The following is a 20,047-nucleotide window of genomic DNA, read 5'->3' as shown; positions in this document are numbered from 1 at the left end:
TCTCGATATGTTACACTCTCTATTTGTAACTATTATATGGATTGCTAATGGTGGAGGAGTTATACATAAACAACATACATTGGTACGCAATTATTTGACCTTACAAGGGAATATTACCTTAAAACCCACTCACTCCCAAAATCCATATAAAGTTACATCACAAAAACCTATTCATAATCCTAGACTACCTTCTTCTTCCCAACCACCATCTCAACTTGAACTAACATCATCTCCACCATCACCAATATCTAATAATGTTAATCAACAACTGAATTGCCAGAATCCATATGGTTTATGTCATGCACAGATTATTTACAGCTCATTCCATACAGATGAAATCAAATGTAATGTGGCTCAACATGTTCATAATTATGGTTGCCTTCATTTGTTGAATTATACTCCAACAGTTCTTGAGGAAGCCTTTAGTGAAACATTAACATCACACAGAGATAATATTCTAACTGATGTAATTGAAAATGAGATCAATATAATTTTAGCATTTATATCACAGATAAAGAAGGAGCTCGAGTCAACAATAATTTAATATATATATATATATATATATATATATATATATATATATATATATATATATATATATATATATATATATATATATATACTAAATATCCTGAGATTATCTTGAGATGATTTAGGGACTATTTAGTGTCCCCGCAGACCAGTCCTAGACCAGGCCTATTTCTACCCCCAGGAAGCAGCCCCTGACAGCACTGCTATGAAACAGGGGTATCAGGGTGAAAGACGCTATCTAATGTTCGTATCCACTCAGCTGTGTGGTGGTCTAAATGGAAGATTATTCATGTGTAGATTAGAACTGAGGATAGTCGTGACCCCTGCAGGTAACCTCACATATTGACTAAATGACCGTCGTATCAAAACTAACACAACTAAGTCAACAAGAATGTTGTTTCGTTATATATATAATATAATCATTAGTATACATTATTAGTTTAGATGTGAGAGACATTTTTTTATATAAAATAAAATAATAATGTCACTATCAAATTCCTTATATATTATAATATTTATGATATTTTTAATTGTGATCTTTTTAATTATATATTTATATTATTCAAGAAATAGGTCAACAATTTCAACTCAGCATCCTCAACTGTCAATGAATTTCATTACAAAAACTAATACTAAACCTGCTGGTCTGTATGTTGTCTTTGAAAGTAAGTATTATATGGACCAAAATCGTGGTTACGTTATGATTTCTCATGTAAATACAGTTAATTGTAATGATGATACAACGATTAATCCTAATGATGAAAATAATAATGTATTTTGTAAATTTGATACATCCATATTTGATCAATTTAGAAAAGAGAATTGGTATTTTAATACCTTAACACCGATAATTTGATTATCTATTCGTAATCTTCCAAATTTTTTACCTAATGTATATGATAGAATTGAAGATCTTCCACCCTCTGCAGATCATGAGATTACAAGCCTGCGTGAAAATATGAAGAAAAGCTCAATTGCTAATGGTAATAAGTTACCAAAATGTGTATGGGTATCTTGTTCACATATTTGGGTTAATAGTCCAAACAAATATACTCCGCAAGGTTTTCCTGTTTATTATTTTCCAACCAAGGAACATATAGATGGATATTATGCCCCACTTCTTCCTATTCAATTGAAACTTAGCCCAGGTGAAAATATTATAAAATGTAAAATGTGGGCAAAAAATATTAATATAATGAAGGATCCATTTGCTGTGGTTAAATTTAGGATCACGGTTAAAATGTAGGATTTATAATACTATAAAGCATGATATAGTAACCTGTTTAAATATTATTACTAAAAAGATAATTATATAAAAAATAAGGTATGTAGATTTGTTCTTGTGGAACAAATTATTCATTCTACTCTTGTATCAACACATCTTTATATATTTATGAGCTTATAATATACAAGGAACTATTTTTTTTTTATCATTTTCAGATAATTATAAAGTGATGGTGATATTGGTTCTATTTGTTCTTCAAGATCCCAACTGTCAGCAAGGGTGGCGCAGTTGCTTTTTTTTTTTGGAAACCATGAAAAAGCAATATGAAATCTACCCCAGAAAATATTCTGTTATAATACTAACAGCCCCCCAAAATATAATTCAAGTGTGGGATAAAATTGTCATATGGAGAAATAATTTAAAAATAAAAGTGGAATTTTTACAAAACTTTAATCCAACAATCAACTTGTATCATTTAGTGGAAAATTCATTTTTACTTATATTAGATAATGTTTCATCGATAAATGTAAGAAAAACATTTGCCGACTGTTACGACCCTGGGTTCTCCAGTGGAAACCAGAGGTCAAAATTGAGCTATTAAACTTTCTGGTAGTACAGTTGGGTGCATCACTTGCAGCAATTGTTTGTATCTTCCCTGCCAGACGTAAGACTATTGTTGTTTCTCAAAGAGCATTTAAAGACTGAGCTGGGGGTTGATTATTAAATAATAACATAGGCACCAACTTTGCTTACTAATACTTTCTAATCGTTTGTAAAGTAACAATACATTGCATAGGGGAAGATCTTCAATGTGCTTAGCTGCACGATCAATTAGGCTCCTTCCGGCACCACGACATGAGGGAGGCCAGCTGGTCGCTAGGAGCTCTCTCTTCTCTGGCTGGTGTTCGTGCGGACGAGACCTACTCTGTGGCTGCACCCCTAATCTCCTCCCTTCTCCTCTTACTTATTTCCCTTACCCTAAGTTCCTGTACCCTTAAGTTAAGTATTATATGGTGTTAAGTGTGCCTACTCTGGTAGTAAATATTGGTGAGACCTGGGGATAGTATTTGCCAGTGTTTTGGGTACCCCTAAGTGTTGTGTTTTGTATTAGGGTACCACATGGTCTCACTACCCTAAGCTGCATCCAGCTTCAGTGCTTATCCAGTAGTACTTTACCCTAGCTTGTTATTAGTGTAAACCTTGTATCCTGTCTAGGTGGACCAAGGCTTTTAACGTAAGATAGTGTGGTAAAGTTAGTATTATTGTTATTGGTGTGAGTGTATATGGGGGGTTGTTAAGGGGGTTAATAAATAAGTACATGAATTACAGAGTATCCCTTCTTCCTATGTGGGAGCGCATTGATCAACCCTTAGACTAACATATATGGTCTAGTAGCAAGTTATTACTACTGTGGATAGTTTATTTTGGGGGCCGGGCCTTTTAGCTCTCCCATATTTGATACTCTTGTCTTCTAACTACCCTTACCCCTTAATAGTACCAGTACCCCATAGAAGCCCCCCACATATATTTATAACAAGTGGTTGGCCAGTCCGGGAGGAACATTATAAGTGTAAAAAATTAGATTCTTGAGTGCCAAAATTAAAATTTTTTGTTTTCCGCAGAACGGTTGTGAGCTAGCCTAGGGTCCAGCTCATCTAGCAAAGGACATTCTTGCACTTACTGACACCCAGCTGGATTCCTTCACGATTAAGGTTAGTGTGGCCTTGTGTTAGGGGCCGTGCAAATTTTTGTTTTTTTCCAATTTTTATTTTTTAATTTTTTCTTTGGCTGGGAACTGAAATTATTAGTGATGTCTTCTGAAATGCAAAGACTGGCAAGGGAGCCTTCAGCAGTAGAGATAAAGAAACTTACCAAGTCTAATTTAGTATTGTTAGGCAAGGAATTTGACCTAGAATTAAATGTCGCAGATAAAAAGTGGACTTTGGTGAATGAAATATTACAACATTGTATTGATGAAGAACTATTGGCAAGTGATACACCTTTATGCCAGCCTAGCCAAGCAGAAAGTGCAACTCATAGGGATAGAGAATTAGCTTTAGAGTTAGCAAAAATAAAATTAGAGGAGCAAAAACTCAAAACCGAGGAGGCTAGAATTAGAGCGAATGCCACTGGACCTCCACCTGCCGGGGATTCAAATCCCAGGCATTATGAGAAAAAGCATAATTTGCCTGAATTTTCCGAGTCAGACCCTGAAAGGTTTTTCAACCATTTTCAGAGATTGGCCATGTCCATGAACTGGCCAAAGGAAGAGTGGGTGAAAATCCTACAGGGAAGACTTAGGGGTAAAGCACAAGATATTTTCATAAACATGCCTGACGACGAGTGTTTCGAATATGATAAAGTCAGGGAATGTATTTTCCGGGCATATGAAATTACTCCTGAAGCTCACCGCCAAGTTTATCGTAACCTTAGGCCTACTCACAACCAACCGCTCACTGAATTTGTGAATGATCAAATTCGATTGTTTGATAGATGGATTCGCTCGGCGAAAGCCGAAACATACGAGGCTCTCAGGAACTTAATTTTAATGGAGCATTTTATAGATATTATGCCAGAGAATGTTTCACAGTACATTAAAGGAAGGATAGAGTTAAATTCTAAAATAGGGGATTTGGCCAAGTTGGCAGAAAACTACCAATTGGCGGGCAAACGGCCCAATAGAAATAATTATACCCCACAGAGTAGCAAAACTTATACCCACAGCCAGTCCAGACCAGCTCATTCTAACCCTTTACCTAATGCACCTTCTGTTTCAGACATAACTAACCCTGTTAAAGTGTCTAGCCCCACGGCACCTAAGGGTGAACCGAAGGGTAATTCTGTTAGTAATGTCTCTTCTCCCCGACGTTTTTGTGGTCACTGTAATCGTTCAAACCACAATATTAGCCGTTGTTGGCAACTGTACCCAGAAAAAAGACCCAATGCTCTAGTTGTGACACAGGGCTTGAGGCCTTCGGAAGGGTTAGGGAGTAAGACTTCCAACCCACAGTGGTTGGACTTGCTTACCCCATTCTTATCGAAAGGGAGACTACTTTTGTCTGAGGGTTCTTCCTGGAAGGACGTGGTGATCTTCCGAGACACCGGTGCCATCCAGACTTTAATTTTAGAGAGTGCGTTGCAAGGTGCCAACACTCTCGACACTGGAGAGGTGGTACTGGTCGAGGGTGTCACTAGTGATACTCGAGCAGTACCCCTACATAAGGTTACCCTGGAATCTGATTTCCACAAGGGTGTTTGTACAGTCGGAGTCACTTCATACCTACCTTTCCCTAATGTTGATGTAATAGTTGGTAATGATTTAGCAGGGGATAAGGTAGGGGACTCCAGACTGCCTATTATGTTGCCTACCCTTAAGGTTTGCCTGGATCCACCCGCCGCAGAGGATAATGTTGTGTACCCTGCGTGCGCGGTGACCAGGTCTATGGAACTTAAATGTAAGGGCAGCCCTGTGCTTGCCAAGGTGGTAAATCCCGAGGTCACGAGGAGCTTTCCGAGTGGTGAAAACCAAGTGGACCTTGCGGACACATTCATGGCCCGACTCGATGACGTGGCCGAGGACATTGTGGAGAGCCTGCCACCGCCATCTACAGAGAGTAGTGGGGAGGTGGAGGAGAACACTGTTGAGCCTCGGCCAATGGCATCTGACCAAGGCCTAGATGCCTCCTTGAGTGAGTTACAGAAAGCTGACCCCACTCTTGCAGATTGTCATGAGACAGCTGTCTCTATGGAGGAAATTGTAGACGCAGCAACTGGGTACTACTACAATGATCGGATTTTGATGAGAAAATGGAGACCACAGAGTGCTCCCTTGTCAAATGAGTGGGAGGTAGTACACGAGGTTATGTTGCCGACCTGCTATAGAGAAAGAGTTTTGGCAGCTGCTCATGATGATCCTATGGAGGGACATCAAGGTATAAATATTACGTATCACAAAATTTTAAAGTATTTTTTCTGGCCCAAGCTGAAAAGCGATGTGGCAAAATTTTGTAATGCGTGTGTTGTTTGTCAACTGGTTGTGAAACCAAACCAGACTCCACCTAAAGCTCCTCTAAGGCCTATTGTTGTGCCAGAGGAACCATTTTCTCATGTGGTAATGGACTGTGTTGGACCATTACCTAGAACTAAGTCTGGTAATATTTACCTAATCACGATGATGTGTAGCACTACTCGTTACCCAGAGGCTTTTGCTGTAAGGAACATCCGAGCAAAAACTGTTGTTGCTCGTATGTTGCAATTTTTTTCCACTTTTGGACTGCCTCGGATCGTGCAAACTGACAATGGTACTAATTTTAAGTCTGATGTTTTTGAGCAATTTTGTAAGGAACATGGAATAACTCATAAGGTTTCCAGCCCATACCATCCACAGAGTCAGGGGGTAATTGAACGTTTCCATCTAACTCTGAAGCAGATGTTGAAGACATCGTGCGAGAGTTCCCACACCTTCTGGGATGAGAATTTACCGTATGTTTTGTTTGCGGCCAGAGAGGGATTACAAAGTTCACTGGGCTGTTCTCCTTTTGAGTTAGTCTTTGGCCATAAAGTTCCTGGACCCTTGCAAATGTTACAGGAGAATCTGTTAGGGAACGTAACGTTAACCGAAGGTTCGGCTTTCTTTGCGCAACACCACCAGAGACTCAAGGACTGCAAGGCGGCTGCATTAAAGTATCTTGGCAAGGCCCAAGAAAAGATGAAAGAACGTAATGATGCTAAATCTAAGTTACGGGTATTTCAGCCTGGCGACCCTGTCCTGGTATTAAAGCCTCGACTAGGGAACACTATGTCCCACAAGTACGAAGGCCCCTACATTGTGACAGAAAAGACTGGGGACCTCACGTACAAAGTGAGGCACTCTGACAAACGTAACCAGGTAATGCTCATACATGTAAATCGACTGAAGAAGTTCCAGGGCCCCAGGCCCATTGCACTAACCAATGTTTCCATTTCCAGTGAGAGAGGGGATGATTGTTCTGGGGACCCAACTAATCTCATTTTCAATAATTCTAGTTCTGTGAATGATGTGGAGGGACTGTCCCATTTGCAGATGGCCCAACGTGAAGAGGTGCAGTCGTTGGTTGATGAATTCTCCAGTCTGTTCGGGGAGGTCCCGACCCAGACTGATGCCATTTGCCATGATGTCGAGTTGACGGACTACACTCCCATTCGCCTTCAACCCTATCGGATGAGTCCAGAAAAGGCCATCGTATGGAAGGAGGTCGACTTCTTGCTCCAGCACGGCCTCATCCGGCCGAGCCAGGGCTCTTGGTGCTCGCCCTGCCTTTTGGTCCCCAAACCAGACGGCTCCTGGCGATTATGCACCGACTATCGGCAGCTCAACAAGGTGACCATTGTGGATGCCTATCCGCTGCCCCTCCTCGAGGACTGCATCGACGAGTTGGGAAATGCCAAGTACGTTTCGAAATTCGACCTCTCGAGGGGGTATTATCAAATCCCACTCACTGAACGTGCTAAACAGCTAACGGCGTTTGTGACACCCGAGGGTGTTTTTGAGTATCAAGTGTTACCGTTCAGCTTGCGTAATGCTCCGGCCACGTTCCAGAGACTCTTGAACTCTCTACTCGCTAAGGTGCCAAATTGTCGGGCGTATTTAGATGATATCGTGCTGTTTGACAGTAATTGGGCTGACCACATAGCTAGGTTACGCCAGTTGTTTGCCATCTTGAAAAGGGCAAATCTTACCTTAAATGCTAAAAAGTGTCATTTTGGCCAAGGCACAGTGACGTACCTCGGTTATGAAGTGGGCCAAGGAAAAGTGTTACCTCAGCAAGATAAAATCGGTGCCATTCTGGAGTATCCAGTACTAAAGTCTAAAAAGGACGTTCAAAGATTTATCGGTATGTGTGCGTACTATCGACGTTTTTGTCAGAACTTTTCCAGTGTTGCCACTCCTCTCACAGACTTGTTGCGGAAAGCCGTTAAATTTAAGTGGTCATCAGACTGTGCAGAGGCATTTAAAAATTTGAAATTGATCTTAGCTTCCGCCCCAGTGCTTGCTAGTCCAAGGTTCGACCGACCGTTTAAAATTCATGTTGACGCGTCTGACTCGGGTGCTGGTGCAGTGTTGTTGCAAACTGGGGATGATCAGGTGGAACACCCAGTATATTATTACTCTGAAATTCGACAAGGCGCAACGCAATTATTCAGTGGTAGAAAAAGAGGCGTTGGCGCTAGTGTTAACATGTAAAAAGTTCGAAGTTTACCTCACAGGTAATATAGTAGAAGTGTACACGGACCATAACCCACTAGTCTTCCTGACTCAGATGAAGGGTAAGAATAAACGCATCCTCAGGTGGGCATTGTACCTACAGGACTTCAATCGTTCCATTACCCACCTACCGGGCAGACTCAACGTGATAGCCGACACTCTGTCCCGGTTGCCTGAATAACATTCATCTGAGCCACAGAAAGCCATTTACCAACTGTCATGCTTTAGTTAATTTTTTTTTAGGTTCTCCTGTGACATTAAATATTCCGTGTCCAATTTATTTACTTCCCTGTTCTTTTATTTTTTTGTGTATGTTTTTTTTTTCTTTCAGAGAACTCCTTTGTATTTTTTTTTTTTGCAGAGAAATTGTTTTTGATTGATTTTTTGTTTTTGTCATATGTTTTTTCTTTTTATTCTCTGTATACTCTTACAAAAAATATGACTACTATTCTAGTAGTCACATTTTTTTTTCTCTGAAGGGGGGAGGAGTGTTACGACCCTGGGTTCTCCAGTGGAAACCAGAGGTCAAAATTGAGCTATTAAACTTTCTGGTAGTACAGTTGGGTGCATCACTAGCGGCAATTGTTTGTATCTTCCCTGCCAGACGTAAGACTATTGTTGTTTCTCAAAGAGCATTTAAAGACTGAGCTGGGGGTTGATTATTAAATAATAACATAGGCACCAACTTTGCTTACTAATACTTTCTAATCATTTGTAAAGTAACAATACATTGCATAGGGAAAGATCTTTAATGTGCTTAGCTGCACGATCAATTAGGCTCCTTCCGGCACCACGACATGAGGGAGGCCAGCTGGTCGCTAGGAGCTCTCTCTTCTCTGGCTGGTGTTCGTGCGGACTAGACCTACTCTGTGGCTGCACCCCTAATCTCCTCCCTTCTCCTCTTACTTATTTCCCTTACCCTAAGTTCCTGTACCCTTAAGTTAAGTATTATATGGTGTTAAGTGTGCCTACTCTGGTAGTAAATATTGGTGAGACCTGGGGATAGTATTTGCCAGTGTTTTGGGTACCCCTAAGTGTTGTGTTTTGTATTAGGGTACCACATGGTCTCACTACCCTAAGCTGCATCCAGCTTCAGTGCTTATCCAGTAGTACTTTACCCTAGCTTGTTATTAGTGTAAACCTTGTATCCTGTCTAGGTGGACCAAGGCTTTTAACGTAAGATAGTGTGGTAAAGTTAGTATTATTGTTATTGGTGTGAGTGTATATGGGGGGTTGTTAAGGGGTTAATAAATAAGTACATGAATTACAGAGTATCCCTTCTTCCTATGTGGGAGCGCATTGATCAACCCTTAGACTAACATATATGGTCTAGTAGCAAGTTATTACTACTGTGGATAGTTTATTTTGGGGGCCGGGCCTTTTAGCTCTCCCATATTTGATACTCTTGTCTTCTAACTACCCTTACCCCTTAATAGTACCAGTACCCCATAGAAGCCCCCCACATATATTTATAACACCGACGTATTAATTGATCTTCAAAACAGTGAAATAATTATTATAAAATGTGCTTCAATTACTTGGCCCTCAATAAATAAAGTGGAAAACTTTAATTTAAAACATTTTGAAGATGTTAAGATTATTTTAAGTATGAATGACTGGGAACAAAATATTGTATTGGTAAATAAGTATCTTTCATATGAATTTGCAGACATTAGTATTAATCATTTAAAATCTTTAAATATTTTAACAGAAGATATAGGGAGTATCAATTCAGAAAAATTGAGAGCAAATCTACTTGATACTTGGAACAATGAAATACCCCCTATATACCCTTCTGAAGTTCTCCCAGAGAGTGAATATACTGTTACTGAAGTAAATAGCAACAAACGCAGCAGTGAGTCACAATCAGGTTCAATTGGCATGCCTTCAAAACATAGGAAGTATTACTGCCTGGTGTTATAATGGATACTGCTCATTGGGAAGCGTGTCAAAGAAAAGCAGCACAAGACACCGCCAGAGTAATAAGCTCCAGCCCTGTCAACGAAAAGAGCAAGGTTATTTTGCCTGCTCTCTTCATGTTACTAGGTCATAAGCCAAATTTTAACAAAATTCATATATTTTTCCAGAAATTTTCTACCCTATCCTATCATAACATTAAACTAAACTAACACAATTAAGTCAATAAATCATGATTATAATGTAATATAATAGTAATAATTCAAATAAACAAATTGGAAACAAATTATCAAAAATAAAGAAAAGCACTTAGCCTACTATACAAGACCTGATTTGCCTAATAAGCCAAGTTTTCATGAATTAATTGTTTTTCGACTACCTAACCTACCTAACCTAACCTAACCTAACTTTTTCGGCTTCCTAACCATATATACAGTATATATATGTGTGTGTGTATGTATATGTATATATATATATATATATATATATATATATATATATATATATATATATATATATATATATATATATATATATATATATATATATATATATATATATATATGTATGTGTACCTATTTTAGTTTACATAAAATATAGGATGGAAGAACATGTACGTAGTAAATTAATCTCTTTTTTACTCAAAATTCAATAATTTCATTCGTTTATTATGCTATGATAGTGAACACAATGTTAAAATAAATATTTTATTTATTTATTTATATATTTTTTCAGATGATTGAACCCTTTTTGATTAAAAATCCAGGACGTTTTACACTGTTCCCAATTAAAAATCATGATATCTTTAAAATGTATAAGAAGGCGCTAGCATCATTTTGGACAGTTGAAGAAGTAGACTTGTCAAAGGATATTGTAGATTGGGAACAGAAACTTAATGAAGAGGAACGTCACTTCATTTCACATGTTCTAGCATTTTTTGCCGCATCAGATGGTATCGTCAATGAAAATCTTGTTGAACGTTTCTGCCAAGAAGTACAAATACCAGAAGCGACGTGTTTTTATGGTTTTCAGATTGCCATGGAAAATATTCACAATGAAATGTACAGTTTACTTATTAATACATACATAAAAGATTTACAGGAGCAGAACAGATTATTTAATGCTATTGAAACGCTGCCAGCTGTTAAGATAAAAGCTGATTGGGCTCTAAGGTGGATAATCAACTTTTCTATTTTATATTCACCAATGAATATAATTCAAAGAGAGAAATGAATCATTACATTAAGTTCCATGCAATATGCCGGTGATACAATATATAAGAGCCTCTGTATCCAGTCCAGTCAACCAGTATGCCAGAATCCTGTTCAGTAGTAATACGGGCTACTGTGTAATGGAGCTATCCAAGGAATCTTGTGGTGTAAGTACCTAAAAGTTATTTTATGATAAGCATGGTGAAGCTTTGGACACTATATTATAATAAATAAATAAATAATGTCTCAGGTGCATTTGTGATGAAATCTAATCTTTCTAGGATGATATTAGCGATATCAGTGAGGGAGCCGAAGAGAAGAAGATAAAAGAGAAAAAAGATACTACTTCAACTAGCAAGTCTATTATTGTTAAAATAGAAAACCATATCCATTCCAATGATGAAAATGTGGCTTTGAGAAAGTTGGTTAATATAACGCCTGAGACTATATAAAAAACAACAACGTTATTGTGAAATTAATACTCAAAGTTTATTACAAATATTAGAATGGTTTGCTAACCACGATGGAACCGATGTGTTGCTGTATGAATTTGCCCACAGTGCATCATGTCAAAAAAAAACTTGTACCCCGATTTGTCTAATGTTTCGCCGGGTTCGTCATCATGTAGTAGTTTCTAGACATCCACATTGTTCGGTGTTAATCTTATATTCAACCCTCTTGCATACACATGTGTCTTCATGTGTTAATGATGATTGTGGGTTGCCTGCTTGTCATAGACTGAAAACCACCAGATCAACTATAAAGTTTCGTCTTGCCAAAAAGAAGTGTGGTTGTTAATTAAAATTTTTAATTCGACCTATCAACAGAAGCGCATTATGATATTGATTTAAGTGTTTTTTTTTTTTTCCATAATATTTGACAAACGAACTTCTGTGAAGAAAAGACGCTTTCCTATTTCTGCAACGGAGGCCTGTCGCTGGATATTTATTGATTTGTACTAGTTAGTGATATGTTGTATTGAATGTTTTCTTCATACCACTGACTAGTTAAATTAATATATATTTACAAACATAAGGCAATTGTGATCTGTTGTAGGTCATTTGGTGAGATGGTGTGTTAAATGGTTTCACCATAATGTGTGAGGATTCGATGAACATTGTTTTTATTTCACTGGTCGAATCAAATTGGGGCAATCATCAGTTTCAGATGCTTCACCAACAACCGGGCTCATCATCAATGGCATTACATATTGCAATCTGTGCTCCTTCCTACTTCAATAATGAAAATGATGAGGTCTTACGAAAGTGGAATCAACTTCAAGCTTTTTTGGGGTTTGGTAAAGGTAAATATGTGGATTTTTTTTTTTTCGATGAGGTAGTGAGTAAACCATTATGGAAAACTTAGTAGATTTGACTAGTTGTTTATAATATTGTAAAATGTATATAATTAAAATAAAGTATAATTTTATGAATTTTATTCCAGGTTATTATTCGTCCAATATGTCACCAGTAGAGTTCACATCTGAAAATCCATATTGTCGTTTCAAAGTAGTTTACTATACAAAAATTCCCAATTATCGTAATGAAGATGGTATTGTGCAAATTATAATTGGAAGGGGCCTTTCAGAAGTGGAGTAAGTAATTAATAATCATATACTTGTATAATATTCTAATAATTTTTCAGTGTTAAATATGACTAGGATCCGGGAACATTAAAAAATGTTTTTTTTTATTTTTTTTTATTCTTCCAGGGCCTACAAACAGGAAGTTATTTCAGCACTGAGTCTATTATTCGGAGGTAATGAAGTTGTTGTTAATGAAATTTTTGCTGCTGAAGTACCAAACAAAACGAACTTCAGATTTTACATTCAGCAAGTTTTTCCTAATGGTAAAAGAATTTAAAGATTTTATAATGTTTTCCCTAATAATAATTAATATCATAAAAGATGATTTCAACTATGGTATTATGCAAACTGCTCTATATTATAATATACCTTCTAGGAGAGATTCAACGTGCATCTACCCCTGACACCTTTAGTCATATGTTAAGAGCATCATACAATCCAATTTTTAAGGTAAGCCTAAGTAAGCCTTATTATAGCTTGCACCATTCTATTTCATAGGATTTGATATCAGGTTGGCTTAAATAATCAAATTAGCTTAAAAGGGACATTATTAATGGAATGTTTTTTGACAGACAGGCAGGTAGATAGCCAGACAGAGACAAAAATGCCTACTTTTTCTGTTTCAGAATTTGTTTATTGAACAGATTATTCCAATGTTGACTTTAACTGAACAACAAATGAAGAAATATCTTGATACACCGCAAAGAGGTAAATGATTTTGATATGACCAATCCATCTACTTATCATGACATAATGACAAATTTGAAGATATAACGGGGTATTTTTTTATTGTACCTACATTTGTGGAATTAAAAATTAAAATAAATTATTTATTGTTTATAGGAATTGATCCAGCATTGTGGGAACTGGGCAAGCAAAAAAATCCTGACCCAAAGAAATTGATACCTGTTGTAAAAGTGGGATTTCAGGAATTACAGAAACAGTTCAAGTATCAAGAAGAATATGGCAATAAAATTCATAATAGTATGAAGAATATTATGGATGATATAAGACAATTAAGTTGTATGCGGACGACAATTAAAGTTACCATTCAGAATTTTAAGTTGAAACAGACAAATATAATGCGCCGAGTTCTAAAATTGGTGTCAGCACAAGAGGTTGAAAGGAAAAAAAATCTACCACTAGAAGAAATAGAGGATCAGATTCGACTGCGATTAGAAAACTTGTATATGCAGCTGCAGGACCTCAAGGGATGTTTGAATGAACTAATGGCTCAGTCTATAAAGCCTGGTAGTTTTCCGCGAGCCCAACGGTATGGACTAGTTGTTGACAAAGTGCAGGATATATCACAATACCTAAAATGGCAGCAGGATGCACTTCAGGCTATAGTTAACATACTTAAGGAAGATATACAAGTGGTCGTTAACATAAAGAAGAACATCAGCTAAGTTTTGAGAGTTAAGGAAATTGGCTAACCGTCAACCAACTTCCCCAAACCACATTCAAACATTGGTAATTAACCCTATCATTGTTTTACTTTTAACACCTCCCTTCACCCTTTCAGGGAGGGTATGATGCTACACTGAATTTTTTTGGTTCGTAACCAGCAAAACACATTGAACTGATGATATTTCACTCTCTCTCAGGGAGGGTATGATGCTACACTGATTTTTTGTTTGTAACCCGCAACACACATTGAATTGATGATAGTCAATAAATTAAATTTTAGTCTAGTTCCTTGTTTTTTTTTTTGTTTTTTTTTCACTTACAATAAGTGCACTCTGCCCATTAGGCAAAGTATTATAATAATTTTGCTAGCTATTGATGACACTGACATTTTAACGGAAACTTGAAATAATTGACCTAGAATGTAACAACAATGTTTGTGTTGTCTTACAGGAATAATTTAGTCAAATAAGCACAAACTGTAAACTGCCAGCTTAACCAAGAAAGCCTGCCAGTGATTGGTCAATATAAAATATTCAGCGTGTGAGGGTTAATATCAGAGTCAGTCGATTTTGCTCCAGCATGGAGGACACACCTACAATTTCCTCTCCATTAACATGTGGACAGAAACAACAAGAAAGAAGTGATAATAACAATACTAGTGTTGATGAAGAACCATTACCTTCATCATCCACGTCTTTACCTTTGGGACAAAAAGTTAATGAAGGGTGTGAGAGAGAAGAAGAGGTGATACAAAAAAAGGAATTTGAATTAAAAATTAGCCAAATGTTGGAAAAAGGTGGGCATGGAAGCCGGAAAATTTTCACTCGAGAAAAATTAGCCCAATACATTGAGGAAGTCAAAAATGCTAAATTGAAACTGACTACAAAGACATCTCATGAATATGATCTATTGTCTCGATATGATGTCAAAAATCTATTTGGGGATGACGTCTTAGTAACCATCGACGAAACTGAACGAAGAATGAAGCGGGGGACCAAGCGTAAACTGACGAGTGACAATCGTCATTCTACTACGGCTGTAACAACAACAACAGGAACAACAACAGCTGATCCTGGCCGGATGTATCGTCGTTTCATACATCAAGGGCAATTGTATGATACGATTTATGATGCACACAGAGCAGTTTGTCACGGAGGAGAAAAAAGAACTTATTTTGAAGCAAGTAAAACTATCGCTAACGTCACTCAACAATCGGTGAAACTATTTATTTCACTCTGCCACATATGCAATTTGAAACGACTTCCTCGACGAAAAAAGGGGGTAATACGGCCCATTGTATCGACCAGTTTTGCGGAGCGAGGACAAATGGACTTAATAAATATGCAAAAAGAAGGAGGATGTGTGTATAAATATATTTTACATTATCAGGATCATTTAACAAAGTTTTCCGTTTTACGAGCTCTTCGCAGTAAACGGGCGATTGAAGTGGCACGCCACTTACTCGATATATTTGCTCTCTTGGGAGCCCCACGAATTCTGCAGAGCGATAACGGCCGTGAATTTGTGGCAGAGGTCATTCAAGAGCTAAAAAACGAAATGTGGCCCAACATGCTCCTCATTAATAGCAAACCTCGTCATCCACAGAGCCAAGGGAGCATTGAATGTACAAAAGAAAATGTAATTAAAATGCTTGGCAGTTGGATGTGTGAAAATCAAACGCGAGATTGGTCAGCTGGACTTCCCTTTGTGCAATTCACTAAAAACACAGCATATTCACGTGGAATTGGCGTATTGCCTTACAAGGCAGTTTTTGGTATAGAACCGCCAATAAATATGAATAATAATACACCTTCATTAATAAAGATGATGCAATTGAAATTAAGAGAAGAATAGAGGTGATGAGTTAATAGTACATTATTTCTTCAAATTTATTTATGTTAGTTAAAATGCACGTGCTAAATATCAAGGTTCATTATTAATTTATTTTTGTTTTTGTTTTTGTTTTTGTTTTAGGATACGAGAAGTTTGACTGAACTGAAAGTTGGTTGGGAATGATAAAGACTAAATGAAACTAGTACTAGTGTCCCCCCCCCCCCCCCCCAAAAAAAAAGATATGAAAAACATACCACATAAACCCAAAATGGTTCTGGATGGGTTCTACTGAAGATGTATGGGTACCCAGCATCATCACAATTGAAATTCATAATGCAAATATTGGATATAGGTTCGATGATAACTAAATTGTTTGTTGAACTAGTTTCCAACATTGACCATCATATATAGTAATCAACTCGAAAGTGGCATGGACCAGGGGAATCCGACTGTCTAATTAAAACAAAGCAAAGCAATGGGATGGTCAGAGATAGATGTTGATGTAATGTGATTTCTGCCCAGTGCTCTGAATGTCAAAGTGAAGAAATTCAAAGAAGCGCGGGTAAACGGCGTGAGTCATATATCATACAGTGGGGAGTTGATGATTGAGATTCATTCAATAGGCCGTTACTTAACATATATTATATTAACCTAACCTAACCTAGGTTAGGTTAGGTTATGTAGGGTTGGTTAGGTTCGGTCATATATCTACGTTTATTTTAACTGCAATAAATTTTTTTTTACCTCATACATAATGAAATGGGTAGCTTTATCATTTCATAAGAAAAAAATTAGAGAAAACATATAAATTCGTGAAAACTTGGCTTATTAGGCAAATCAGGCCTTACATAGTAGGCTGAGAAGTCCGTTCTGGCTACTAGGTACCACATATATCCAACTCGAATTGATATACTCTCTGTAGTGATACTTTTTTTTAAATAATATTTACAATAAGAATAAAGGTATTTAAAAAAATATATATAATTTCTATACTACTTATTATTAAAATACTTATTTGTCAATTTAATTATATGGAGAATAAGTGTGAATTGCTATATTCAATATCATAACCAGATTGTATTAACATGTGATACAAATAATACAACTGTAAATTATTTAAATTTGTGGTGTCAATTTTCCAATTTGGTGATAGAGGAATAGGATTTTCTTTATAATAATTAATCAATGCATCATGAAAAATTTGCTCATTCGGCATTAAAATAAGTTGTTTGTAAATTGCATCTGAAATTTTATTTGGACATTTTGAAGAATTATAATACGGGATAACCATATTATTAATGATCATAAAAGCTAATTTGAAAAGCTAAGGTGAATGGGAATTATGAAAGTTGTTTTTATAATTTGAAACTTTTTCTTGTATAAATTGAACATATTTTCGTTTTTCTTCTTCATCATTTTGATTATTAATAAATATGTTTGTTTGATCCTCCACAATCATTAAATTTTCAGTATTATCTTCTTTGAATGGTGGCAGTGGCGATTGTTGCGGTGTCGGTTGCAGTGGTGATTGTTGCGGTGTCGGTTGCAGTGGTGATTGTTGCGGTGTCGGTTGCAGTGGTGATTGTTGCGGTGTCGGTTGCAGTGGTGATTGTTGCGGTGTTGGTTGCAGTGGTGATTGTGGCGGAGTCGGTGTCGGTGGTGATTGTGGTAGTGATGGTGATGGTAGGTGTGATAGGTCAGAATCCATTTTAAGGATTGATTTTGGGATTTTTTTTTATACATTTTATATATATATATATATATATATATATATATATATATATATATATATATATATATATATATATATATATATATATATATATATATATATATATATATATATATATATATATATATATATATATAAAAAAAGAGGGGCTGGATTTTTATTATAGAAAGAAACATTATACTAAGATGGTGAACCAATGTTTTTAAGTGGTGGTGGTGGTGGTGTTGCTGCTGCTTTTGGTAATAAACCTTCATCTTGATTGATAAACGTTACAATTTCATCCTTTTTTCCCGGTTTGAATGATGTCGATTAAGAGATGGGGATTTCGGGTTCTTAAACAATATTATCATTGGTCATCAATATCACTAAAAATACGAATGTAATTCCCTTCGTCACATGATTCCGTGTTAATGTCACAAAAAATTATTCCTGTTGGGTGTATTCATGTTTAATCTTTTGCTGGTTTATATACCATTCTTCATAAACTTCCAACTTTCTAGTTAATTTCAAATGAATTTTTTTATACATTAGATGTCTATATGATTTAAAATAGTGTTGCCTTATCTAGATTTAAATAACCAAGTGTGTATATATGCTTGTGGGTGCCGGATGTCAAAGAGTGACTGAGGGGAGGAGCTGTGTGTGTGTGTGTGTGTGTGTGTGTGTGTGTGTGTGTGTGTGTGTGTGTGTGTTGGTCTTTATGTGTGTGTGTATGTGTGTGTGTGTGTGTGTGTAAGAATGAGTGTGTGTGTGTGTGTGTATATGTGTTTTGTGTGTGTTTGTGAGAATGCGTTTTGTGTGTCAGAATGTGTGTGTGTGTGTGTGTGTGTGTGATTCCTGTGTGAGAATACGTTTTGTGTGTCAGAATATGTGTGTGTGTGTGTGTGTGATTCCTGTGTGAGAATACGTTTTATGTATCAGAAAATGTGTGTGTGTGTGTGTGTGTCTTTGTGTGTGTGTGTGTGTGTGTGTGTCTTTGTGTGTGTCTTTGTGTGTGTGTGTGTGTGTGTGTGTGTGTCTTTGTGTGTGTCTTTGTGTGTGTGTGTCGTTGTGTGTGTGTGTGTGTGTCGTTGTGTGTGTGTGTGTGTGTGTGTCTTTGTGTGTGTGTCTTTGTGTGTGTGTGTGTCTTTGTGTGTGTGTCGTTGTGTGTGTGTGTGTGTCTTTGTGTCTTTGTGTGTGTGTGTGTCTTTGTGTGTGTATGTGTCTTTGTGTGTGTGTGTGTGTCTTTGTGTGTGTGTGTGTGTTGTGTGTCTTTGTGTGTGTGTCTTTGTGTCTTTGTGTGTGTGTGTCTTTGTGTGTGTGTGTGTGTGTCTTTGTGTGTGTGTGTGTACTCACCTAGTTGTACTCACCTAGTTGTGTTTGCGGGGGTTGAGCTCTGGCTCTTTGGTCCCGCCTCTCAACCGTCAATCAACAGGTGTACAGATTCCTGAGCCTATCGGGCTCTGTCATATCTACACTTGAAACTGTGTATGGAGTCAGCCTCCACCACATCACTTCCTAATGCATTCCATTTGTCAACCACTCTGACACTAAAAAAGTTCTTTCTAATATCTCTGTGGCTCATTTGGGGACTCAGTTTCCACCTGTGTCCCCTAGTACGTGTGCCCCTTGTGTTAAATAGACTGTCTTTATCTACCCTATCAATCCCCTTCAGAATCTTGAATGTGGTGATCATGTCCCCCCTAACTCTTCTGTCTTCCAGCGAAGTGAGGTTTAATTCCCGTAGTCTCTCCTCGTAGCTCATACCTCTCAGCTCGGGTACTAGTCTGGTGGCAAACCTTTGAACCTTTTCCAGTTTAGTCTTATCCTTGACTAGATATGGACTCCATGCTGGGGCTGCATACTCCAGGATTGGCCTGACATATGTGGTATACAAAGTTCTGAATGATTCTTTACACAAGTTTCTGAATGCCGTTCGTATGTTGGCCAGCCTGGCATATGCCGCTGATGTTATCCGCTTGATATGTGCTGCAGGAGACAGGTCTGGCGTGATATCAACCCCCAAGTCTTTTTCCTTCTCTGACTCCTGAAGAATTTCCTCTCCCAGATGATACCTTGTATCTGGCCTTCTGCTCCCTACACCTATCTTCATTACATTACATTTGGTTGGGTTAAACTCTAACAACCATTTGTTCGACCATTCCTTCAGCTTGTCTAGGTCTTCTTGAAGCCTCAAACAGTCCTCTTCTGTTTTAATCCTTCTCATAATTTTAGCATCGTCCGCAAACATTGAGAGAAATGAATCGATACCCTCCGGGAGATCATTTACATATATCAGAAACAAGATAGGACCGAGTACAGAGCCCTGTGGGACTCCACTGGTGACTTCACGCCAATCGGAGGTCTCACCCCTCACCGT

At 37.4% G+C, this 20,047-nt stretch overlaps 1 pseudogene; it reads left to right on the top strand.

The window, feature by feature from the left end:
* LOC138359146 (ribonucleoside-diphosphate reductase subunit M2 B-like) overlaps window positions 1–20,047 on the top strand; it is an 87,070-nt pseudogene that overhangs the window by 59,751 nt on the left and 7,272 nt on the right.

This window comes from Procambarus clarkii, chromosome 1 (genome assembly GCF_040958095.1).
Source record: "Procambarus clarkii isolate CNS0578487 chromosome 1, FALCON_Pclarkii_2.0, whole genome shotgun sequence".
Taxonomy (NCBI): domain Eukaryota; kingdom Metazoa; phylum Arthropoda; class Malacostraca; order Decapoda; family Cambaridae; genus Procambarus; species Procambarus clarkii.
The sequence above is the reverse complement of the archived record's forward strand: the minus strand, read 5'-3'. Positions and strand labels throughout refer to the sequence as shown.